The sequence below is a fragment of the Bombus affinis genome, chromosome 5 (genome assembly GCF_024516045.1).
Source record: "Bombus affinis isolate iyBomAffi1 chromosome 5, iyBomAffi1.2, whole genome shotgun sequence".
Taxonomy (NCBI): domain Eukaryota; kingdom Metazoa; phylum Arthropoda; class Insecta; order Hymenoptera; family Apidae; genus Bombus; species Bombus affinis.
Window position 1 is genome coordinate 14303232 of NC_066348.1, and position 27308 is coordinate 14330539.

At 38.1% G+C, this 27308-nt stretch overlaps 1 protein-coding gene and 1 long non-coding RNA gene across 14 annotated transcripts in view; both read left to right on the forward strand.

The window, feature by feature from the left end:
* The window catches only part of LOC126915945 (uncharacterized), a 350506-nt gene that overhangs the window by 144110 nt on the left and 179088 nt on the right, over window positions 1-27308 (forward strand). The gene's annotated exons all lie outside the window — the stretch shown is intronic.
* LOC126916051 (uncharacterized) overlaps window positions 18730-27308 on the forward strand; it is a 73313-nt gene continuing 64734 nt past the window's right edge. The window contains exon 1 of the long non-coding RNA XR_007710408.1: window positions 18730-19940. This is a non-coding gene — a long non-coding RNA (uncharacterized LOC126916051). The remainder of the gene's footprint in view (window positions 19941-27308) is intronic.

Genomic DNA, 27308 nt, shown 5'->3' on the forward strand with positions numbered 1-27308 from the left:
CGTAGTACAGTTACATTTTTCAAATCTTATAGAGATACAATTTTGAAACAAAATTATATTCTTCACTACGTTGTCGATCGATTTTACGTCAGCAATTTGTCATATTTATATTTGATTTTGGTCAACATTAAATGTATGTGTATATTTGCTAATTTCTTGAGCAAGTGTACAAACATTTTCGCGTGCATTAAAGTGCATTAAAATTCAACTCGCATATTCAACAATCTACGCTATTCCTCGTCGAATCTTCCTTCGTCGAATCGACGAGAAAACTTGTTACAGCGCTCGTGTATGTCGTCGTTACATAATTACGAGTAGCCGTGATGGCTTATAATCAAGGTCTGTTTGCCAAAAGCGGCCTTGGTAAGAAAATAATTGCCAGCAAAGCTCGTCGATCCTTTGTCGGGCACGTCCATTTAAGGAGGAACATCGTCGTTTTCGTAGCTGCTTCTCCTGCGACGGATGAACGTCACAAAGATCGCCGATGATACGTTCGACGAAGTTGGGGTAAATTAGTACGAGACTTCGTTCCATCCCTTGAAAAGTGCACGGCTCGTTTCTCGGCACTGAGACGTAATTTCGACGTGACGCTCGTTAATTACGCCCTCGACAAGCGCGATATACGGCACTGCAGTTTTCTGCCGCCCGATCTTCTGCCTTGCCTCGCAATTTCTCCCGCTTGCACTTCATTAAGCCAGTCTTACAATGTTCTTGTTTCCTCTGCATATACACATACCTGACACGAATCCAGTATTGAGAGGACTCGAGAGCCGTTGAGTAATGTTGCTTTGGGAAACCGAGGATGTATTTACGGTTATGTTTGTATTCGAAGGTTGTCAGATGGGCTTCCGTGGAAATTTGGGAATTCGAGTGATAGCGCGTTATTTTCGAAAGTTGAAAAGGAAAATCGAGGGAAAAATTTCAATAATGACGTTCGCTGTAGAATTAATATGCGTTATATTTATCGATAAATATTAATAACGTTTTGGAGAGATTCGGGAATTCCAAATGTAATATATGATTAACAAACGTTGAACAGAAGAAGGAGGACAAATTTTTACTGCCATTCTGTCCGTGAAATTTATATGCTTGTGTTTAATGTGATGTGCTATAATTAATCAACAGTACTCCGTGCGTGAATATTCTTAAAGTCAATTTTAAACTAGGAAAACGCAAATCAGGTTTAATCTAACGGATGCACGCGCGAAATCTTTTTAAAAATATTATTTCAAACATACGCATCGTAAAACTTGCTAACAACGAGTACGTGTTACGTAATATATTAAATACGTATGTTCATCGTAGAGAACCTGTTATAAACGAGTATCACGTACATTTCTTTGTATCTCTGAAAACGTGAAAAATGTCTGTATCTCGACCATTATTCGTAATGAAAGTTACATGTATTTTACACACGCATCAACGTAGAATTCTAATTAATTGACCTAATTGTTCATTTTCTGATATTCTCTTTATTACGAATGTACTCGTTATTAAAGAACCGAGAAAGCTCTAATAGAATAGGACGTCGAATATAATTCAACACACGTACGATTACAAAAGTACGAATAAGCAATATTAATTGTATTCTCTTGAAACAATAAACCAGTTGAATACCCCGTAGATGTACTGACGAATAATCTGGCACTTACAAAGTAAACATTCGTGCTGTAACAACACAATAACCAGAAGAACCACAGAGTCGTTCCATCCTCTGGAAAAGATGAATTTCTCCCTAGCAATATGGCAGCAATTTCTCGACAAACCTTCCCTTTATAAAGGATTCTCGTTTCCCCGCAAGAATATTATTTCGATCTTAGAAGATAATTCCGCCCGTTTGCAATTTTCCTACGTTGCAGAATCCTTAAAACGTTCAATGTACTTCCCTGCAACACAACAGCCTGGAACACGTTCTCCGAAAAACATTCCAATCGCGAGCAAAATTTCATCCTTTGCTACGTCCGCCAGCCTCTCGAAACCCACAATATTCCATGAAACTTCCACTTTACAACCTTGCTCTCCCTTTCTCTCTCTCTCTCTCTCTCTCTCTCTCTCTCTCTCTCTCTCTCTCTCTCTCTCTCTCTCTCTCTCTCTCTAACGCACACACACACACTCCTTCTCCCTTTCTGCCTCGTTGGCAAACAAGTCCTTCTCCACGCCCCAACCGTGCGCTTTACCCCAAGAAAATATGAATATACCCCCTGAAATACGATCAGAAAATTCGCAAATCATTTTCGTTGAACGTGAATGTTGCCAGTAATCGTTGGAAAGCCTGGAGACCGGGGATCGAAACTGGATTTTCACGAGCTCTCGTGTATTTTTTACGGTGGAGCGCTCATAACGGAGAGGTTGGTGGCGAGAAATCTTCGAGAAAATCGCGTGATGGAATTAGAATTCAATCGAAGCGTCTAGCAGGGAAGAGAAAGGAGGGCGAATAGGACAATGAAAATGGGGAAAACCGGTGGGAAATGTGGGGAAAGTGCTCGTCGAGAGTCTCTAGCGAAGCCACGGATTAATAACGAGGATGTTTTAATAATCTCGGCGGACGCGTATCGAGCTGGAAACCGCAGGAGCAATCTAATCTGTGGATTGGATAAATTCCAGCGCACCTGCTCGCGTGTGTTTAGCTAAAAAATTCAATCAGCTATGGCGACCGGGCTTTATTCGATGCGTGATCCGTTCCACATTTCGCCAACCATATTTCGTTTGATTTTTCCAAATGAAAAAGCAAATATCACACGGCCGATAATCGAGAATCGTATTGGTATTGTACATTGATAAAGTGAACCGGAGATTTTTGGTGCGAAGATAATTAGATCTCTCGATTCGCTTCGAATTTAATCCTGGTCCAGTTCGAGCACTTGGCTTATCTATTCTAGAATTGCTCGCGTTTGATTGTAATTTGGATCTAATCCACAGGTTACTTTGTCCAATCTAGCGTAATTCGAGGTTTAAGCCAGGATATGGCTTAATAAGTACAGTCTAATTACCATCTAACCTCCTTTGAATGTGAAATAATCTCCTGATAAGACGGAAATAATCTTCAGAAGCAGAATATTACGCGTGTCCAAAGAACCAATTGATTTGTGAGATCGGGAAGGGGCAAGTTTAAATTTTAATTAGATTCGACTTAATCTACCTCTTCTCATTCGAACGTTAATAGTTCATACGTTTAAATAAGAAAGCGATTACGCTACTTGGAAGAAGTATAAAGAAGCAAGTATACAGGCAGTATGCTACGAATTAATCCAGCTCGATTAAAAAGAGCCGCCTTTACGCGTTGGTTAATTAAATCCGGTAAATTAGCGCTGTCGTGAAGGGAGACGGAACGTCAACGGCAGAAAACGCATAATAGCGTGGCCATTTCCTTAACGTCACATAGCTTTCCATCAAATACAGAGAACAAGAGTGAACTAAAGAGACTCGGAGAGAATCGGATCGAACGAGCAACAAAGATTTGGATCACTTTTGGTCTGGTTGAGAAATCCAGCGTTTCTCCCATTTTACTTCTATCCCTCGTACTTTCTTCCTTCTCCTTCGCTGGACGATTTTCCACAGCGAAAATAAAAAACAAGAAGGATCGTTTGAATAGAAATTTTCACGGTCTTTAAAATCTAAGAGTCTCGGTAGACGAGGAAATCGACGAATGCGAAACACGACGCCAGTATTTGAGCGTAATGACTGCGGTTCCAGGTCCTTGAAATCATTTTCGAGCGTTCTTGCGCGAATTTCCAGACGCCAAGGGGTAGAGAGGAGAGTAGAGTAGACGAGTATTTCACCGATGAAAGGATTCAACAGAACCACGGCGAAAACCTTTTATTCCGCGGACGTCCATTATGCCAGTCTTGGAGGCATCGGGATTATGAATAATTCGGAAGTATTTGCTTTTCCGCCTCCGCGTTGGAATTAATAAGAAGTTCTCCCGGTAAATCGCGCGCCCGCGCGCTACGCGAGTGGACTTTATTACAGACTCGTAATTGCGGATGGACGATTTATTTCTGAGTGAAGTAACGCAAACCGTTTTCAAGATACGGATATGAATTTTATACTAAGAAAGGTCCGTAGTTTCTTTAAGTGCATAGTCAATTCGCACAATTAATCTTTTCCAAAGATATTTCGTTCTTTTTAAATAGTTCGTGAATGATTTCGTGAAACTTTGATCATTTCAGAGCCGAATTTCTGAACCGACACATACATACACGCATACGGACATGTTACCTACAAATATTTTTGAAGGATTTAATATTATGTTATTGCTATGTAGTATTTAGTGCAATAGTATAGTTGGAATTTTTTTCGTGAATAATCTGCGTTAGAAAAATAGCTGAAACACGGTGGATTTATGTGACCTCGAAATATCCTGCGATATTCGTATCAAAAAGTAACAGTGTGAAACGTAATGAAACGTAAAAATCGTGTGAAAGAGAATTTAACATGAAAAAAGAAAATAAACTACGAACTTTAAATCAGGCAGGGATATCACTGTTCTTGAGAAAATTCCTCTCGATGAATCGATTCTCTTAAGAATGCCAATGTCTTTAAAGAACTGACTGGGAAGAGGCCGATCTTACAAAAAAAAAAAAAAAAAAAATGTTAATGACGTTCTAGAAGTGCACGGTACTCTAAAATTTTAAAAAATTGTTGGAATAATAATGATTTTGTAACAATTAGAATTTCATTCAATGATTATGATTCATTGGACTATGAATTTATTACGAACGATATTAGACGAACGAATATGTGGCAAAACTATAAAAGTAATTAATTTTAATAAATTATTTCCAATACTTATTATATTATGATAATAATTACATAATAATAATAAATTTCTTAATTCTGTTCTAATACGTAGAGAAACCTTAAATTATTTCAGAAATTGTTATTATCGAAAATGATAGAAGTAATTCTTATTAAGGCACACTAGAATATGCAAAAGCACCATTTTTCATTCATGTACATACGGTATGCGATCTTAAATCTATATGTAATAGAAAAATTTAGACAGAAAATCTTAAATGTATCAGAAGCGTTAAGTTTTGAATTTACGCGCGCTAGAGTTCTGTTTTATCGACCCTCGCTAGCTTAGTACAGAAGCTGAACAGAAGGTGGTGGTATCGAACAGACTGAGAAACGCGCGCAAATGATTTTCGAACAGTTTTGCAATATTATTTGTCGTCATGCGTGCACCAAGGAGATTTGTTACATCTTCTTTCGAAAAATCAGCGCAAGATATCATTAGAAATATCCGTCTTCGAAATTTTCGGATGAGAATATCTCTGAACCACGAATGGGAACAGCTGAACTGGGAAATTTGGGTATGTCGATGAAAAAATGTTAATTTTTTGTACCTGACATATATGGCGGTCCTGTAGAATGAGATTTCATAACGTTGGGCGAAAGTTTCTGATATATTAAAACATTACCATATACTTTGTATGCTCTATTTTGCCCAGTTCTTCGCCTATTATTTCATTATGATATAAATAGAATCAGATGCACAAATGGTATATAATTGACTTTGTGACTGTATGATAAATATTTTTGCTAATTCATTGATAATTAATGTTACGAAGAAATTGTATATTCTCGTTCGTTAAACAGTCATATCGAGAAAGTGGTGTTAATAGTACGATTATTAAAAAGGTTCAGTAATACGAGACGATTGAATGTTCATCGGTGATTATTACAATACTGTCTCATGGTGAATACTTTCCGAATAACCATTTTTCTAATTTCGATTCTCGCAATATTTGAATTGCAATCGAGAATCGATCACAAGTTGAAACACCAGGTGGCGCAAGACAGCAGGACATGTGTCGCCACCATCTATGTGAACAGGAGCTTCTGAAGTAAATAGTTCTTCGCGAGGAGCGCTGTTACTTGTCCTTAATTGATAAAGTAGTTTGGTTATTTTCTGCGTAACCTCCATAACAAGTGCATTTCATTTTTCTGTTTACACACAGCGAATTTTTAATATACTCACACACGTATGAAAAATATTATAGACAGTTTATAAGATAAACCTGTCTTCGTGTAATACAAATTTGTGTCACACGAATCGAAAGTTACGTAGCTTTTGTTATAATATTTCTACTATCAATGTAATTTAGCGTACAACGAGACATCAACGTGAATAACAGGTGAAATCAAAATGAAAATCAAATTCGGTCGTAACGTCTTATCATAAACGAAATATAGAGAATAGATTTTTCTTGTAACATTTCATTTAACATTCTGAAATATTGATTACACAAACAATTAGAAGCGTAAAAATTAGAGATCTGATGAAAGGTCCACATGATTTTTCTCATAATTTGAATGAATCAGGAGAATCACTTACCATTTTCGTATCAAATGCGACATTATCGATACAGTATATACTTGAGAAAGTTAGAAAAATCAATTAGAGATTTAATCTATAATATTATTATTAAATATAAATTGTCAAAATTGTTAAGTATCGTCATAGAAAGAAAATAACGATTTAATCAATAGCAGTTATAAATAAATTATTAAAAATATGAAATTACAATTAAAAGTGTTACAGGAAAGCTAAGTAACTGTTATGTAGATTATCAGAAAATAAACAAAAATATCTACATGCATATCATAATTTATGAGGGGTAAGAATTATTTATCGATCAGTATCATTATCTCGATGAGATTAATATCTTTATATAATACTTTTACATAACGACTTGTTCGTCGCATGACGTTCAACTGGAATAAATGGATATAGACCGTAACATGAAAAAAACTAAACATAATTTATCGTCCTTACGTTATCCTCCGTATGCAACTTATTGTAAACCTTTTTTAAAACATCTTTCTCATATCCTCGAAATTCAGCATTTCTCAAGAATTGATTGAAATTCCATATAGAATTTTTTCAGTTTATTTTCCTAACAAACTACTAGATTTCTAACTCTTCGCGTTGCCAACCGTGTTCAATTGAAATTCCACGGTGTTTTTATAGCGCTTCACCGTGAACGCTATACATGTCTGAAACAAGCAATTCGCCAAATATACATCGCCGGTATATTTAGCTGGAAAATTGAACCGGTGCCAGGATACGGCCCTGTAATTCGATCCAGCTGGTTGGGGGGATGTTCTCGGGTGTAATGGGTCCCGCAGGATCGCCATCCTCAAATAATCGTTCCGCGTGTCGAAAGAATTCCATCTGGTCGCGACGCCACTTTGAACGTTCCCGCCTCTTTCGTTTTTTATGAAAAAGAAGCGTGGAAGCACGGGGTTCGCGTGTCGCGAAATATTCTCGGGGAAACACGATGTATGATAAGAGAAAGGGGAGAAGATTATAGATTTCCTGCTCCGCTTTGGCGAGTTTCCTTTCTCCTCCATTCGAAATCGATGCTAACTTCGTCACGAAGTTGGAATCGTTTTCTCGTTGGAATCTTCAACACACGCGCCTGTAATTCTTTAAGAGCGACAGATTCTCTCGTTTTTATTTTTGGAGATTCCAATACGATTCTTAGTTACGTAGTTTTTAAACACAAGACGAATCGTGATATCGAATCGTGCTTTCCATTGATCGTTTTGATACACCAACGAACCAACTGTTCTAAGCGCGAAATGGATATCAATATCGAATCATAATGCAATATCGTGGACGAAAGGCTTAAGAGATGTCGGACGAACTATAAACAATGTTGCGAGAAAGTCCAAGTGCCGACCGATCAATGTATCGTTGGTCCTTCAATCGAATAGTTAGGTGGAAAAAGACTAAGAGAAAAGACAAAGGGATGCTAAGGGAGAAAGACGAATTAACAGTCAGTTAGTTGAGAAGTCAGAGTGTTGCTGGTGTTGTCGAGAGAGTGCGATCAACGTGAGAGAGAGCGTTGGAACCGTGATGACGAGAGTTGCAAATTAACTATTTAGTTGTCTGAATTATAGTACGTTATTGTATTTAATTCACGTTAAACGACCATTGTTTCCTGTTTAATCCATTTTAAATAAACTAATTGTAGTCGGATCCTACGATAATTTCCACCATTTTAAGAGGCAACGTTCATGTCGAACGATTTTGTCGTCCGATGTTTCTCGTGTGCTCTGCAATATGTACACTAGCCAATATTGATCCTCCTCTGTCACATCCATAAAAACGTTAGTCCAAAAACTTCAACCTCCACCACGTTCCTTAGTCGTCAGAACTATTGAATAAACCATCGTCGGATAGTACACAACGTTATTCCAGAAACAGCGTAAAATTCCACGTTTCTCTGCTATTACCCACCAGGGACAGATTAAACGTTTTATAAATCGGCTTATTTTTTGATTAATGAGCGAGCAGAGGCCTCTTTCGTACAAAAATACGACAGTTTAAAATAAAATAGATTCACGTAAATACGAAATAAAATCTTTTTGTAGTAAACTACATCATCGAATTTTTAATGCGCATTTTTAAAATACAGTTGTTTCTTATAATTTTACTTAAGACAACCTACTCGTTGTACTCGTGAAACACAATGTATGGTACTTTTCTTGAATGGAAAGCTATGAATGGCAACGTATAATATTTTTCTAGAAGGAAAGGTTCGGGACTATCGCACCCACTAGCTTTGCTCTTCTCCCTCGGAGAGTTCCACACAGCTCGAATCAACCCTCGTTTCTTATTTTTCCAAAACGGAGTAAACAAAGGGAGCTTCTGGTAGCACAATGGTTCCGAGTGGTTCTGGGAACCGGTGTGCAAGATCCCCTTGACAGCCGCGCGAAAGAAAAGCCGCTGATCCATAGGCCGTTTGAAGCGCTTGTTTACACGCATTGGAAAGGTTTCGTCCACGGCTACCGGCCAATGCGCGGCTCGATAGAGAAACATACAGTCTCGACTTGTTACTGATGGAAAGCAGAAGCACGTGGCGTCACGTAATATTTCTGCACGGAGAAGCGGCTCGGCTGGAATCGATGGAACCGAAGCATCGTTAAAAAAGGAACGCTCCTTCGCGAAGCATCGCGTGTCCGACTAAGCTAGGTAGCTTACGTCGATCCATGGTTGTTAGAAATGAGATATTTCTGGAAGAATCAACCGAGACACGTATTATGCGATCGCGGCTCTTCGTGTTGTGGGCGACGAGAAACTTTTGGATAAAGTTATTGTAAACTTTCGTCTTAAAGACAATGAAGCATTAATTAGGGATTTCGTAATCATGTGATTGATTCGTTTGGATGGCAGAGGTTGTAATAGTGAGAAATTAAAGTTTTAGTATATTCGAGTATAAGTTGATTATTTATTATATCCAAAGGCGATATATTACGTGATACAGTTGCGGTTTTTTACGCGATGAATAAAGAAACAAGACTAGGTCGTTGTGGACTTGTTGATCTACAGAGAAAAACGAGTTCTATATGATATAGCGGAAATTATTTAATTACGTAAATGATTCGTTTGAGTAGGGATAGAGATTATATATATTAACGAAGGATCAGTACTATTAGCAATTTCATAAACTGGCTATTTATTATATTAGAAATACGTGGCAAGATTATATGATCGAATAGTTTTTCCATTAAGAAATCAGCCAGAGAATTTATCAAGGTTGCCATGGATTTATTAGCTTTAAATGAAGAAACAATCGAAAGATGCAAACGTGCAGTACGAACGCAAAAGTTTCCTATGGTAGATGTTGAGATACTTTCATAAGCCAGTGACTCTGTAGCTTCTAAGTAATCTAAAAAAAGAAAGAGAGAAAAAGAAAAACAAATATACATCGACGACGATTTTCCACTTCTGAATCAAATTTCAGAAGCTTTCTTCGTTTCTTCGATGCACAACCGACTTAAGTGGTAATAGGAGAAATTGAGAGAAGAGCAGTCGGAATTAAGAGGCGGATAATTTTAGTCGAGTATTCTTATTTTCGTATTACTCCGGGATGAAAACCAACGGGAATCCGCTACGTGGTTCTTTCCATCTTTCGCTGTTAGATTTTATTTCGAACAGGTTGGAAACGCAGAGCTTGACCTTAGCGGGAGCTAATTCTCTTCTGCGTTCATTCACTTTGCGAGTAAAAGACAATACCGCTAGGTCCTGTCGTCGTTTTCAGAAGCAAAGTTCTCCGCCGTGTCTTCATTAATTCAACGCCGTCTACGCGTTTCGCGACTTTTTCTTCCTCTCTTCCAGTTACATCCGGTTTTCAAGCGCATCCAACTCGCGACGTTTGTGTCCCAAGCGCTTGTTAGACTTTCGCACAACCAGGTTTTAAAGAAATACAAATACAATGGCAAATTCGTTTCCCTTACCATGTTATACAGTCGTTAATGAGAATTGTTGGATGAATTGCGTGCTTTTACTCGGTGTTTTTTAATGCGGTTGCACGATTGTGCAATTTACTTTTGAAGATATTTTGTTGTATTTTCTATGTGAAAATTTCAAACTCGCGTAGTTTCTTAGAAACTCCAGGCATTTGACGAATATAGTTCCCACGTGATTTAAGTTCATTTTTTCAATGGTTAATTAGTTTAATCGTGCCAGATTTAGAGGAATTGTTAGTTTGAATTTGACAATCTGAAATTTAACAATCCTTGAAATTGAGAAATTGGATAAACGAAATAAGGAGTGTCTTTGACCTTTCCCAAATATTAAATCTAGATTCGTTTCCAGCCATTTTTAATTTTCCAAATTTTGTTTCGTGTAAAAATATTCTTTCTCCACTTTTAAATGACGCTTGTAACTTTATCCCTTGGTGGATCCTTCAAAATTCCGCATTCATAGCAAAATCATTGATTGTTGAAAAAGGTGTTCTTATTTAAATATAGTTTCATTCGAAAGAATTGTCAACCGGAAACAATTAACAGCCAATCCTCGTTTGAACTTTCTGTGTGACATAAGCTTCAATATCGTTCAACGTCCAGGCAGTCTATTTGCCGTAAGTTTGATAAAAACGTCAAAAGCCAAGCCATAATGGACACAGAGCTTCATAACGAAACGGCTTTATCAGAGAGTTGTCCCCGCGGCGGATAAAATATTTGCTACCTTTATTGACAATTTCCAAGCTAGTTAGAAGGTTTGCGCGAGCGTCATCTTAAAATTAAAGCGGTAAATTCCTCGGCGACGTAAAACCAAGCGACGATGCGCAGCGATCGTAATATCTGGCCGCATATTAAAGCAACGCTCATTAACCGAGCCGCTGTATTTTCGACGAATTTGCCTAAGTGCACTCTGGTCGAAGCTCGAAAATTCGCGCTTATCACCGCAACATGGTACAAATATTTTTCGTAGTAAATCAGAAACACGATTAAGTCGAGAGTCAAACCTTCGGCAATTTCTCCAAAAATATGGGAGACGAATTTGCGCGAGTAGAAAAAATGCCTAATTTTCAATCCAAAAGCATTAGTACGTACACTTATCGATACAGTGGTTCGCGAAAGTATTTGTACGCTTACCACAAGAAACTTCAGTGAAATGAAAATCACGAGATTACCTTTCCTAAAGAGAAAATCGTCAGCTACTTCAACAACCCTCTAACGTCAGAACTTCGTCCAAGATAAATAAAAATCGGTGTTTTTTTTTAATATAAAAAAAATACACTTTAACTAAGGTCTATAAATGTTACCAAGGGAGACTTTTTTTTAAACTTCTACAGCTGGAATAAAATTGAAGCCTTGTAACAAAACTACCGCATTAGCAATTCATTATTCTCCAAGGAAATGTTGAAATTACGTTGTAATTTTTTTACCCCTCTTTCTACGTTACACAAACCAGTACGTTACACTCAAAATGAAAATAATAATTTGTTTATTTATAATTTATAAAATATAAAATATAAATGATGTAACTATGTTAAAGAATTTATTTTTCGACATAATATCCTGAAGAGAAAACATCCCTTATAGCTTCGATCCAGAACCCAGGGGGACAAAAAGATGAGAAAAGACAGAAACGAGTCTCTGTAGTGTCCATTGAGAAAATTACTGTGATCTCTTGGACAATAGCAAGGCCGTAGTATTTTCACAGTTTGAATATTTCACGGTCCTTACTGAAGGACGCGCGTATAGCGGGTGTGCGTGAACATTTCGAGGCGGAGAGGGTCGGTTGGCCCGGCTATCGGCACAATTCTCTCTCGTAGTCGTCATGGAAACCCCTCTTCAGAGTGCTCCCTTGTCGAGAGTAGGCAGTTTCCAGAGGTTTAGGGTGTAACCTCGAGTTCCGGGGGCGGACAACGTCGATCAAGGCTAACCTATTCCAACGATGATAAATCTAAACACTTCATCTTGTCACCTCCGCTTCCATATATAAGCATATCGTCTCAAGGACGAAAGATCAAGGACAAGATCAATGATTTGAATATTTTACTGGCGGTTTGTTTAATTGTGAATTTTTTAATGGAATTGAAAGTGCATGCAAATAAAAGGAAATAATTCTATGTTTTATTTGCGAGACTTCTTCTTACTTGCTGTTTATCCTCGAGTTTTTATTCTTTGCATCAGCACAACCTTTATTTCTTCTCTCTTCTTTAGAAAATATTTCGAGAATCGTTGCTTTGTTTAATCATAAATGTTTACATGAACCACGAAGTTACGCAAGAAATATAGCCTTGTGTTTTTCGAGATGATATTTTATTTTCAAGGATTCATTAATTTATTCATTCTCGAACGCTTCTTCTTAGCATTACATAACGACCTTCTTCTTTCTTCTGAGAAACTTCGACAATCATAGCTCTGTTCAACCATGAATATTTAGATAAATTAAGAATCAGCGCAATTAAACTACAACTTCGAAAGACACGAATTCACTCTTTTACTCGTTCGAATTTTTCTAGAACTAGTTCTTCTTTGCTTGCAAGGATTCTTTGATTCATATATTCTTGTATTTCCTCATTTTTCATTAGCATAATGATCTTCCTCTTGGTTTGTAAAAAAGGCTCGATGGATCGTAGTTGTGTTGAATCTCACGTGTCACGACAAGTTGGCAACGTAGAATAAATTCAAAGGATCAGCCTGATTCTTCGATAGTCCCTGGTTTTATCAAAATCATTCGGGCCTCGTGCTTCGCCACCCTCCTTCTGGATCATCTCGTAGATCCGCTATGCTTACGAGCTACGCGAGTTCACTTCGTAAAAAAGAACGCGGAGATTGAGAGGGATGACGAGGACGACCTATAAATCGGGATGTCATCAGTGAATTTCGATGACTAGCCAACTTACACGGCCAGCCTGTCGCCCTCTTCCCAGAGGAAATATTGCTGCAGAAATATTTACGTCAGAACTTCTCTAAAAATTACGTCAGAAGTATAGTCTGCATTATAATGGGCAATTACGACCTGCAGACTTCGTTTTTATGAATTTTCAGGAAAATTTATTACAGATATTTAGCATAATCAGTGTATCTATTTGCTATGTTTTATTGACTAATTTCGTATATTTGCTTTATGATTCGCTTTAAGTAGTACAGAAGAATATATTAGGAAAGAATTATTTTAAACGAGTTGCTTTAAATGATCTCATAAGGAAATTATCTGTATCACGAACGACTGACATCCCTCGTGTCACCCTATGCTCCATATAAAAACAAAATCACGCGATAAAAGATAGCTACGTTACCCCCAAAATGACAAAAAGTACTATCGAAAAATTCACCCTTCGCCGAGTACCTTATTATTATTCTCCGAGAGAATTTCTTATCGTTACTCATTACGTTTCTCGGTTACCATAGCCGAATAAAGAGCTCACTTGCCACCGTTATATCATAAACTGTGGCAACTTTGAATCTTACGAAGACGTGGCTCCAGGGGTTGACGTTCCTGGGGTCCAATAAATTTGTCTCTCCGCTGATATTTCTTACTTGGCCCACGGTGAGGTCAACCGTAAAACATTTATAGTGTCACGAAGATGTTGTACGACAAAGACGAGAAGCGGGATCGTCGTGCTTGTCCCCGAGCGCATGTGCGCTCCAGCTGCGTGTGCATACGAGCTTCTAAAAATACGCGACCACCCCAAGTGCACTTGAAACCGCGTCGACCGAGCCTGAGAGAGTTCCTCGATAGGTAATTTCACGGAGGCGACGCATCCTGGCATCCCCTGCGTTCATTAGAAGAAGTCTTCATTGTTTTATACTATGGTTTGCGGAAAATATTTCGGAATTTATCATAGAAAACTTTTACGTATATATATATATGTATTGTATGTGTTATCTGAAACAGTTTGAAATTTCAATAGCACTATGATCTGACACGATTATCATAATTACGTATGTTGGTACAATTTAAAACAAATTTGAAAATGTAAGTTGGAAAATATTAATTGTAAACATTTATGTCGTAAAATATTGGTGTTCTGGGATGAATAGCAATCTTAAGTGTACCATATGTGTGTTCATATATTAAAGATGCTGATGCGGAGGATTTCTCAAAAGGAATGATATCTTTGGAAACATACTGAATAGCACATATTTTTTTCTGCTCCCGCTTCAATCTCATCTTTTCCTTTTTGATCGAACATATAAAAGATTCGGGAGATGGTAGGAAGTTTCAGTCGAAGAAAAGTGCGATTGTACAGGGTGGGTGGCTGAGCTTCTGGAATTTTGTCGCTGTTTCAGCTTTTTTATCTACAGGAAGAAAGAGATACGAGTTGCCCCAGTTGTGCAATTCAACCGGTATTGCATACAATGGGTGATGGTTTAAAGTGGTCTCTGAACACTTATGCGCTTTCCGCTATTTTCAAGTTACGATGGCTTTTGTTTTAAACGAAGTTTTCCATACAACCTAGCACAAAACATAAAAATTGCAATGGCAACTTTCCACATCGATTCCTGCAATTTCCACTTAAATCGTATGAAATTTTAATAAAAGATGCCTTTACTAAAAACATAGAAGATCTGCGAACTTTTCTACTCTGTATTATCCAATAAAAAAGACCGCAGTATTTTCTTGAAAAAAAAAAGGGGAGGAAACACACAGCTTTGCAAGGAAACATACGCGAAATGAAGAAGATTCAAAATGGAGGTTGTTGCGCGTGTCGCGATTTTCTTCCCGAATTAATTCAACGGTATAACAAAGAAAATCGCGGGTTCGTGTTATAAATTTGTCGCGACTGTTATTACGGCATTCTACGAGCACGTCGTTACATCGTGTCTTTGCTTGTTACCACTCGGTAATACCACGGAGATCCATTTCCATCTAGAGCGCGTCGAGTCACGTTATTCTAAGCACCGTGGCTTTTGCACCCTCTCTCACTCTCCGGCGTCGTCCCTTCGTTTCTATGGTGATTCAAAGAGGGGTAGTATCCCCTGTAGATCGAGCGAACGTCGCAGGTTGATTGTAGGTGCCCGTATAGTCCTCTTGGCAAACACAGGATCATCTATCGGGGATAGAGGGTTACTCCTCTCTCGAATGAGACAATCATTTCGCTAGTGATTATCGAAGTAACGTCAGGCTGCTGTCTGGAAGTTACATTTTCCAAAAGATATCGAGACACGGTGTTGGATGAAAGGATACTTTTAAGAGTGGCGTTATATTGTTTCAGGCTCTCGTGTTTTATTTGCTTCACTGTTTCGTCTTGCATTCGATTCGTTGATGAGTAGACGGGGATGTTCATGCATTTATGGAAAATTGTAATATTGAGAAATGCATAGAATGTAGATGTTATGTAAAAATATACAAAATATCCAAATTGATTAATATATATGGTAATGTATTTGTTGTAATATTTAAAGAATCAAAATAATTTATATACAGTCTCTCGTAATAGTTCTTTCACAGTTTATAAAGAATCTATTTTTGTCGAAATAAAACATGTATCTATAATACAGTCATATAATAATATATTTATAATGCAAAGCATATAAAACAATAGTAAAGCAGTTTTCAGTTGTGTCGGTGTCAAGGACACTAATTTTGGAGTAAAATATCGTAGCATTTTATTTTGACAAAAATTGGTTCGTTATAGGATGTACAAAGATTTATATGGATGGTTGAAAACATTTTGTACAAACATCCGCAATCTGCCAATGAAAAACTTGTAGACATTGTAACAATGGTTCTTGGCTCAAAAAAGACAATTTCACTCGAATGTATCGTTTCTGGTCTATAAATCTATCTGCTAATAGACCAAAAATTGAATTTATAAGATTCAAGTTCTTCTCATTTCCAAATCTTAAAAATTTGAAGTTGTATTCTTGAGATTCAGGAAATTGCAATAGTTCTATTTCTCGTGACTATCATCACAAAGAACTTTTGCTTCACCCTGAAACATGCGAAGAAAGCGAAGTTACAGCAGAGTGACTACGAGTTTACCTACGTGTCCTCGTCACTTCCTCCTCAACGTGTATTTACTCTGCTTCTAAACGTCCGCTCCACTTGTTTAGTGAGATCACATTCGCGCTGTACCGAAAATACAGCTGCACCTTCTCGCTCCTCCAACCAAGTGAACGTGTTTCTTAGAGCTGCCGTCAATTTCTTGCTTTCTTTCTCCCGTGATGTGACTTTAATCGTCTTGAAACATGGTTTACGAATCCGGTGAACGAACAAAGCTGCGCATTATGTTCTTTCCAAGATTTCTACGAAACCTTGTTACTGTCATCGCACTGATGGACCGTGCTTCAACCTCTTGAAAAAAAAAAAAAAAGAAAAAAAGCGATTTTCAAGAAAATCTGTCTGATGGTGTTTCTTTACCGTCTATTTTCGTACACGGTCGCTCTTTGAACACCCAACGCTTTAAACACCGGCGTTAATCAAAGAAACGGAAAATTATGCCCTGTTCGGCCGTAAAGCTATTTATAGAACGATTTTTATAGCTTTCTCAAAGTTTCTAAGATGTTTGTCTTAGAAGACTGATCTTATCGTGTTTTAAGAGTGTTTGACACTTCATTTTAAATTTAAATGCTGTTATATTTCAAATTTCTTAACTTCATTACTCCAGTACATGTTTAACTTACTTTTCAAAGACCAAGTTATTAATGTTTATTAGTTTTCGACTTATTAAAAAATAAATGAACTTATCCGTAGCAAAGAGGTGGAAAGAATAATTATTGACTCCAATATGCACATTTTAAAAAGTAATTTTTACAAATTTTTTACACCTTCTACTTTTTAATCAAAAATATCCAATACAGTGTTCGTTACAATATTCAATAGATGGACAACATTTCTGCCGAGGTTCCAATTTGTTAATTATAACCGCAAAAATTTGAATCTGCATGAATATCCGCAGTCCACTCATAACCAAACAAGACTCCACCTACGAAGGTCTATCGGAATAATTACAATTTGCCAATCCATCCACAATGAATCAACGTCGCCCTCAATCACACGAAAACGAATCGCCATAACAATCCCAAGCCTACGATCTTCGCCGACAGAGCGTAGACTCTCGCGGTCTCTCGTTTGGCATTTTTCGTTGTACCCGATACGAAGAACAGACGGATTCTGGCAGAATTCCAGGGGTATAAATTGTCGGGATCTCGTCGTTTCTCCCGATACTTCGCTCCAGAACTTCCCTGCCCCCATCAGGATGTTAGCGGTGGTGTTCGGTCGAAGCTTCAGATGAACAGGATTTCGTAACGATCCATCTTCGATCGAGGCTGCGTTTTGATCGTCCTCCTTACTCCGTGTACCAAGCCGGGATATTGCGCAACGATAGGGAAAGGAATAGGCGTAATGGAAGACGTGAAAGTTTCGACTGGTGTTCACAGTCGTGCAGAGTTGCAATGAACGTTTGTCGGCAATCAAAGGTTAGAGGTAGGAAAATTGTGATTCACGCAGCGATTCCCCGTACATCTGAATACGCACGTGCATTGTGAAAATGTTCGCAAACCAGAGGACTGAGGAAGTAGACGTTAGAAAGGCTTCGAGTAAAATGTTATTTAGTTGGCTTACGTTTTCAATGTATCTTTCGCGTTGCAATAAAATGACTGTAGGGAAATTTAATTTCGAGGAAATTAGATCGAAACATAAATTAATGTTAGTTGTTTCTTTTAAATGTTCTGTAATTAATAGCAGTAAATGTAGTGATTATTACTCGAAAGTATCTTTGAATTGTAATATACTGGTTTGATTTTACAATATTTTTAATCTGGAATTTTAAAAAGAGAACGTTACGAATAATAATATAGCTCGTTATCCTGGTGGGATTGTGCTCGCAAGGATAATTTCGCAAAGGGTCAGCGGGTAATCTCGTGTAACGCGAGCTTTCCTCGGAATCGAAATCCGTTCCCTACAGTTCGATAATGGTTTCATTTCCTTGTATCTCTCTGCTGCATACTAATATATGCGTAATAACAGCGTACTGTGGGCGCAATAACGAACCTTCGATATTATATATGCTAGCCGCGCGAGGACTCATTAGATCGCGCACTTTTAGCCAATTTTCGCAACAAATTGTATAGAATCCGCTAAATTATCAATTACTGGAAGTAGAAAACACAAAAGGCTGCATAACAAACGGTTACAGTTAATAAAAAGTCGTAAGTTTTAATTTAAAACGTTCAATCGTTTTATGAAATATCTACGTTTAAAGAAAAGGTAATTGACATTATTTTGCATGAAATTATTTTACATAATTAGGGATGCAATTGTCATTCAGCAAAGAGAAATCGTACACCTGAGACGCTTGTGCTTTCAGACCAATTAAAAAGCAAAGAACATTGATTTACATCTATATAAAAGCAGATACACATATAGCGAAGGAACATCTGCAATCTGCGCGCGAGGTTCTGGCGTTTTGCAAGCGCTGACTGAAAAGGCGACGAAACAGCAATAGCAATACCGAGAGTTAGTCACGTGCCACTATAAAAATGAAAAATATTCGTGACGGATACTGTATCATTGTAAATATACGATGTTGCAACACGAATCGTAAAAAGATATAAAAATGGCTACTAAGATAATGAAGAACGGGGGAAAAAAAAGATAGATAAACAGAAAAAGTTATAAATAATCGTACATAAATCTGACTTAATTTCCATTTAACGATCGCATCTTTTACGGGAGCATGGGTGGACGTACAGTAATTGTACGAGGACTAAAATAGGGGAAAAGAAGTAAATCGCCGATATAAATCTTACGTCGTATCGTGAGAACCTGAGGGCACAACGGCGACGTAGCACGGGTAGTAAATGTAACGAACGTTTTGCGGTAAATGAAACGTTTTATATTTCCATAAATTTCGCGTTCGATGTAGGAGAGTAGGTACACCCGATCAAAGTGGAGGCATTTTGTGCGCCTCGATAGAGTTTGATTCGCGTAGTGCGAAAGATGGCCGATGCGCGGCGCTGGGTGCGCAGTGACGCTGCGCGCCGATGGCGCCGGCTGGGAGCGGGACCATCAGTCGCAGAGGGACCACGTACGGTGGCGGTCGTGAGTTTGTCGCAGGAGAAAGAGAACGTGCAATAGGACGAAACAGAAGATAAAGAAAGAAAGACAGACAAGCAGAAAAGATAGCTAGAGAGAGAAAGAAAGAGGTTTCTGAGAAAAAAACGACGAAACGTAACAAGAATAAGTCGAAATCGTAGCCGTACGCGAACGTTCTTCGTTGATCACACCGAGTTCGCGGGTCCCGCTCGATCGTGTGCGCGTGAAAGAGTTTTAACCTCCGTCGTTCGATTATCGTGCGTCGTCTCGGTCCGTTCTGGTGCGTGTGGGTCGGCGCGCGCGCGCCTGTGTCCGTGTGTGCGTGAAAAACACCGCACTGTCTCTCGTTACGCGTTTCTCTCTGTGTGTTACATACATCGGGTAGTATACATACAAGAATATATACGTGCATCGGAAAGAGAGTAACGCCGGATCTCTCGCGTACACAGTGTGAGCACGAAAGTAAGAGAGAAAGAAAGCGAGAAGGACAACCGGGGAAGAAGAGGAGGAGGCGCGAGGCGGGCGAGGAGGGGGAGGAGGTAACGGAGTGTTGGATTTGTTTTCTTGCACAACGGTGGAGCAAAACGGCCTCAAACTGTGGGGCTCTGGGGCGTTTTTTCTTCCTCCGCAAGGGATGTACTACCCCGTAAGTGATCGTTTTATTTTTTTATGAATACTATGCATTCACCGGGAGGCTAGATGCTAGACTAAACCAGAAGAGAGGGAGGCGTCTCTCACTGTTTCTCTCGCTCTCTACCCTCCCTTTGCTGGAAATGTTCGAAGGCGTCGCGTCGGTTCGATATGAGGCGTCAGGTCGTGGAATATTGTGCTTTGTTACTATTTTCGAACTCTATAAAAGCGATTCGATATCATTGCGCGACGCAATTGACGTATATTTGACTTTTGCCCCTTGAATGAAACGTGTATGTGAATATAATACGATACACACGCGCACAGTGTCGTGTTCTATGATGCATTGTTTTGTTCTTTTTTTTTTTTTTTTTTCGAAATCGAAATCGACTCATAACTAATACCTTCAAGCAGTTTGCTTATATGTACAAATACGTCGTTCACCCTTGTTTCGTCGTAAGTAGAACGAGAGAATTCGTGGTCGTCGCGTCGCTCACACGAGTGTCTCGCTCGATACGGCCGAATTGGAGGTTATGTTCGCCTCCGCCGGGAGACAGCGAACGAGAACAATTCGGAGCAATAACACGAGTCGATAGAACGACTATTTCGGTAATATCTAGCAGTGAAATTCGCCTTGATCATCGTACTGCTGGCGAAATATGCATTTGGAGGAAATATACTTGCTTATTTACCGAAAGACCTCTGCGAAAGAAAGGTTAGAACACTCGGTGAGAAGGACACGGTCAGGGCTCTCTTCAAAGTGAAAGTAATTATGTTATTAGCTATCACTATTCTATCTTATTAGTTTCCCAATTATTACGTTTCAGTGCCCTTAATTAACCGATTTTAAATTAATTTTATTTTTAGATATGTAGAATTTCTCTTTTATGTCATATCGCGCAATGGATGGTATCTTTCATATTATTCGAATATATACAGCTAATTTTAAACCAATAATTTCAATCAATAGAATACTGTGCTCCAAAAGCAAAATTTTTATCTTTAGACAAAAATATTCGCTACATACATACAAAATTCTCTTTTCGTACCGTCTTATGCGTGTTAAATACCAAAAAATATTACAAATAGGTACTGAAAATTAAAACTCCTTGGTTTTCTTACTTTGAATTGCAATAGATACCTTCTTCCTGTGTATTTACCTGGGCCAGGTAGGCTCTTAGAAGTAGAGATAAGGTTTTCTCCGAATTGAATTCCGTTCAAAGTTCTTTCTTCGCCAAGGTAGACATAGACGGATTGAATTTCATACACAATAAACCTGACCTGTTCCTTTCACCCGTACAAAACTTTCTACATATTTTTCGGAGCACGACGCTCGTTTTTATATCAGCATTCGCAAAATCGAAATAGCTTTTGTATGATTTATAATATTTCTTATTATTGTACACATCAGCTGTGCAGTTTGAATCAGGAATCATTTGTGGTTTCTATTCAGATGTTGAATTACAGTACGTTCTGCGAATATGAACGTAGTGCGCTGGTTTCGTAAACGATGCACGTGCGTTCCGGCGCGAAACGTTCGCGAGTCTTGAACTTTTCTGGTACGTCACGATTAACGTGACGAAGACGTGCCTTTTTTTTGCACGCGTTTGAAGTATGCACAATGTCGTCCGATTCGCCATGATCGTCTCGCGTAATTAATATTGATATGTACGCGTATCGCGTTGCTTGCCATTTGCGTAGCGTTTTTTGTTTGACGAACGAGTGTTATCTTCATTGTGTCGTTTTTATGCCAGTGTTAAAATTCGGGAACAGAGATAGTTTTTATTTCTTGCGTTTGAAGTATTAAGTTTTATAGGTATTGTGTTAAATTTTATTTACATGTAGAAATTATTTTATTCCTCGAGGCCTGAATATTAAATCTTGTGGTTTTTCGCAGAAATAATTGAATATATTTTGTATATTATTTAATATAGTGATATTTCATAATATATAGTATTGTTTAATATAGTGTTATTAACATAGTGATTTAATTGAGAGATGTATTTATCGTGAAACGAAAATTTCAAAGTTGAATATGTAGGTAGGTGGTAAGTAGATTATTATTATAATGGAATAAATGTATTTATTCAATATTATATATTTAATATTTATTAGTGTTACTGTATTTTTCTGGTATCTGGAATTATTTTCAAGTTTTAGTACCATTGTCTCGATATTAATATTCAAGTATGAATGGTAATCTACAACAGTAACCTTCCTGATAATTAAACGTTTTATATCCTCACCACTTTTATTTGCTAATTCATATACATATTCAAACGATTACGGAAAAAGTCGAGATAGATGTAGTTTAATCCATCGGTGAAAAGATTAAACAACAACGCAAAGTTGAATAGGATAATCAAACCCGTTTTATTTAGTTACCAAATACCAATATCAGCGGCTGTCAATGTATACCTACAAAAAAAAAAGCGAAAAAATGTAACATCGCATTCAGCGTAAAAATTACATAACAGTATCCCAATTGAAATTCAAGCTTCGTTCCATGGATTCATGAGCAATAACTCAGATCAACTTCGCGTCGGTAAAAAGTTGGACGTAAAGATTCGAACGAATTTGCACAGTCATCGTAAACTCTGCCACCGTAAACATGACATGCATTAACAAATAATCTACTTCCAGCTTCCTTGTTCTTCTCGTAAAAAAACTCTTCTGCTCTTTTTTACGCACATGCCAAAAAGGAAAAAGAGAGCCAGAGAGAGGGAGAGAGAGAGAGAGTGAGAAAAAAGGAAAGCACAAATTACACGGTAAGCGGAAGAAAAGGCGATTTTACCGTTAGCGCGGGGACAAAGAAACACGTTGGAACAATCGACCAGTCGCAATCGATTTCATCAATCTCTCGCTGTTTCTCTCCGAAAAATCCGCTCGATCGAGGGTCGGTTAATTTCCGTGTGCGCGAGAATTTCCCTGCGACCGGACGCGTGTTCCCAGCTTTTTTATTCGTCCTGTATATATTCGTTAGAAAAAGGGGCGAAGCTTGTCCACAGCGAGAGGTGGACGAAAAATTTCAAAGCAGATTACAACGTCACAAGCTCGCGGTATTATCCATCGACGTTAATCCACTGGCATTACCACTGCCAATTCTAGGAAAATAAATAAAAGGAGAAAAAAAAAAATAAGAGAAGAAGAGGTGAAACACGAGAAAAGGGGGAGAAATAAAGAAGGGGAAAAAACGAAGGGGTAACGCACGGTCACGTTCCATTGGCTTTTCAGGAAAAAAGAGTCGCTTTTTGGGTCAAGCGTCCATAGTTATCCCTGCGCTGTTGGACCACCCCTTTCTGGTTTTAATATTATTTCCCGAGATACCGGAGGCCAATGAGGCTTGTACTAGTCGAAGTGGACGGACGTCATTCACGAACTGCTCGTCGTTGACTTTGATCCTCTACTCGCGTTAATTTTTTTCCTTTATTTTTCTGTCTTATTGTTGTGTTCGTCCATTTTCCAGAGATGTATTTCTCTCTTCTCGTTTTCATCATCGAATCGTCGATGAAGAGATTTTCCACGACACGACGATGTGTATTTTGAAATATAGGGCAGGGTGGGCTATTTCCAGCCCCCGGTGTGTATCGGTACTTTATTTCGAGGCAAGTAAGTAGATCGATCGGTCTTCCCATCGTATCGGCTGGCCCTTAAGCTATGCACGGCCCCGACGATCTGTCCCCTCATGCTAATTTCCTTTCTCACTAGGGTGTTCCGGGGTAGTTGCGGCTGTGTAAATCCTTCTTTGAGAGCGGAAGGGTATGGAGTCTTGTTTAAGTTGTGGAATACCTATTAGATGGTTTTTGGATTAGCTATTTTTAGATGGTTTTTATGAAATCTGGAAGCATTAACTTTTTTATGTTTTTCAATGTAATCGTATCCATTTATCGACAATTTCTTAGATCCGAGGAAGATACGAAAAATACGACTTCCATTCGATTGAACTTTGAACCTGTTTTGATTTCGATGTGAAAACTTTTGGTACAGTTCTTCCGTTGTTTTAAGGAACTATACAAAATCGTGAAATTCACGGATGGATTCTTTCTTCCAAAAGGAATGCTCTAAATATTAGTCCATTTTATCAGTTCGATTGCCGCGGGTAAAGGTCGATATTTTCATAGATAAGAAGGTAACGTATTAAATAAAAGCATAAATTCTTCCCGTTACTATCTATAATTTAACACCTGTTTCGAGACAAGCAATATCGCAGCAAGAAAAAAAGAAAAGCTGAGAAAGAAAGAAGGTACAAACAGGTAGTAAAAAATTGTGACACAAGAAGAGAAGCGTGTAATATAAGTTGACGTTACAAAAGACGAAAAATAAGGCGGTGCTTTCGGATTGGAGAAATTTGTTCTGTTTTTCCAACAACGCCATTACTCGCTGTCTTATCTCATTTAGTAATTGCTCCTGAATATTCAGATTCTGTTTAAGATAATTAATCGTTGGACGTTGACCGCGTGGAAATTTCAGCCAAAATTTTCCTTCGGGTTAGTCTGTTTGTCTGACAGATCGTGTCTGTCCTTGCAACGTGTGTCACCTTGCTATCGATATTCTCATCACGTGCTCCATTAATCGGTAGATTTTTCTATGGCTAACCGCATCTTCGAACGTCGTACTTGTTATCGAGCGAATATACTTCCGTTTCACCTTTATTTTCCGATCTTCTTGCGTTTCTCCTGTAGTCTTGAATTTCACGGAACATCGTGAAATATTGCGACGAAGAACGAGAACAGATATGTTGTTGTCATAACAAACAACTCGTTATAGTAGGAAATTACTGAATTAATATTTCAGTAGTTTCTAAATATAGAAATAAATAAACCGAGAAATACGATAGTATCTAAATATTAAACAAACTATTACGAGTACGTACATAACTCTGTATAAACTTTTCGATTGTTAATTTCATCTTTTATTTACATTGTATCCGGGATAAGCGGAATCTATAAAATATTTCCTACTGCTATTACTATAGCATACCGTTACCTAGTTACTATACCTACCGTTATTCATGTCTTCGATGTTTTTTATGTTCTGCCTTCTAGAATTTGTGCCAATTTCTGACTGATCCATGGATTAGGAATTGTTCTGTCCATTTTACTCGAATGTAAGCTATTTCTGTTCACGATTGAAACCGAGAGACAGGGGTCATGCCCCGCGGAAGCACGCGAAATAGGCCGTGCATGATTGCGTGTTAACACGAGTCTTAAAAATCATAGTTTCCAAGCTTTGGTCAGTTTCATGGTATTTCATGTTTACTCGTAATTAAGCCTTAAATAACAAATTAAAGAAACAGCCAATCGAATATTTCGTTGCGTTTCGTAACTTAAAAATGAAATTAATATCGAGTTTTTCTTAAAGACACTGCTCTCTCCATGGTATTGTTTTATTTATCTAAGGAATCAGCCTGGAGCCAAACTTACACCGTCGAACTGCTTTCCTGGGCATTCGGTAAATTTAGAAACGCAATTCGATCGCGATACCAGGAATCGAAATGTTTAAAAGATGGAAACAGAGGAGAGAAAATTGTTTTGAATTTGTCATACGAGACATATTGATTTGTCATAGAATTGTTCGTTCGAACGTAGAAAGATGTACGAGTTATTTTTCTGAAAATTTCTCCTTTCTTCTGAAAATACCTATTCGTTGTATCGGCAAGATGGTGAAATAAATCTCTATCTAGATTGGATAAAAATACAAATTTGCACGGACGTTCGCAGTCAGACGATTAATATTTAATTCTTTTGCAAGCAACAAAAATACAATACATTTGTAATTGCGTGAAAAACTTGTAAAACTTTATCATATTCGAAAGTTGCACATAAAATTAATCAATTTAGCTTCTGTATATCTCATATCGTATTCAGAATTGATTCAGAGTAGTTACGAAGGACTGAACAATCTTTCACAAAGAGGAACAGACAAGCACAAAGAAAGATCAGAATACAAATTTTTTAAATTAAACTTAGAATCCTCCGGACGTTGATAAACGAGAGAAATACTGAGAATAAAAAAATTCTGGATACCAGCAGCCATTTTAAAATTAAACGCTAGCAACTTAGAGTGCAACACGGGGAGAGAGTAGAATTCTGTAAAGCGCGAACAAATTGCATCCACTTTCGTATCCTCGAGGAAGAAATATTCCGGGCATTTCGTTGAAGGTGGATGCCACTCCGTGAATTAATTAGACGGCCGCGTTCGGATGTATTAAGAAATATTTCACGTGTCGCGCGCAATTCGAGACCGAGTTGGCACAAAAGGGGAAGGAAGTATCACTTTAAGCTCGAACCACCGCGCAACGCGTGGTTAATCCGCGTCGGGAATACGTGTCAAGGCTTCTTTTTCTCTGTACTATGTTTGCTTTTTTCTTCTGTCTTCCTTTCCTTCTTCACGCCTGCAAATTATTACTTATGAATGCACTTGGCGTGGGAAGATCGCGTCGTTCGCAATATTTTTTCTTTTGTAAACGCTTCTTGAAACAATTAATACCATGTAGCAGCGAAGAATTAGTACTTTGCTCTACTTAGTTAAGTTCAGTAAAATATACTAGTAGATGGATGTGAAATGTAATGAAATAGAAATAAGGTAAATAAGATAAGGTTTGTGAAACATAGATACGTACAATCTTAAATTTATTCCTTTTTACAGCGAGTTAAAATACTTAAAGCGACGAACTAATAGAAGAATTGCGAATATAACAGGAATTATCGCATTATTATTACATTATGAAGGGAAAGAAATGTCGAATAGCGTTTATTGAAGTAGAGTCGGAGAATTTCGATTCGATTAAGGAAATATGTTGGTCTGGTTTTCGACTAACACGAGTTGCCAAACTGTGCAAATGTTTGATTCGTTTTATCATTCGAGCAAAGAAATTGATCATTTACTTTTCAAAAGTAAAGGATTACTCGGATGATTTTGAAAGTATCTGTAGGTCATCGTTCGAAGCATTTGAAACACGTTGAAAATTTCTTAGTTCATAAAATTTATGTTATTTTAATGCGAGAAATTTAGTGACATGGGTCACCGATGATAACCACGATGGTCATTAACGCGTTAAAAGAAGAATTTCCCTAACATCTAAAGTTAGTATTGCCAGTGCACGTTGCGTCTTAACGTGGATCTTAATAATTCGAGGCGTTCCGCTTTGCAAAGCAGCCTCGCGAAATCACGACACAGAGGGACATGTCCGGTGCCTTGTGTCCGCATACTGATACGGGAATTAACTTCTAACGCTTGCACGCGGCTGACTGGATTAAGATTGATGATTAAATAGTGCCACGTCGGCTACTGTTACGCCATGAAGTAGAGACGACGACACGGTTGTCCATTATTCACGATCAAACAGTTGCTCGAAGACGATGGCGACGTTGTTTTGCTAGAG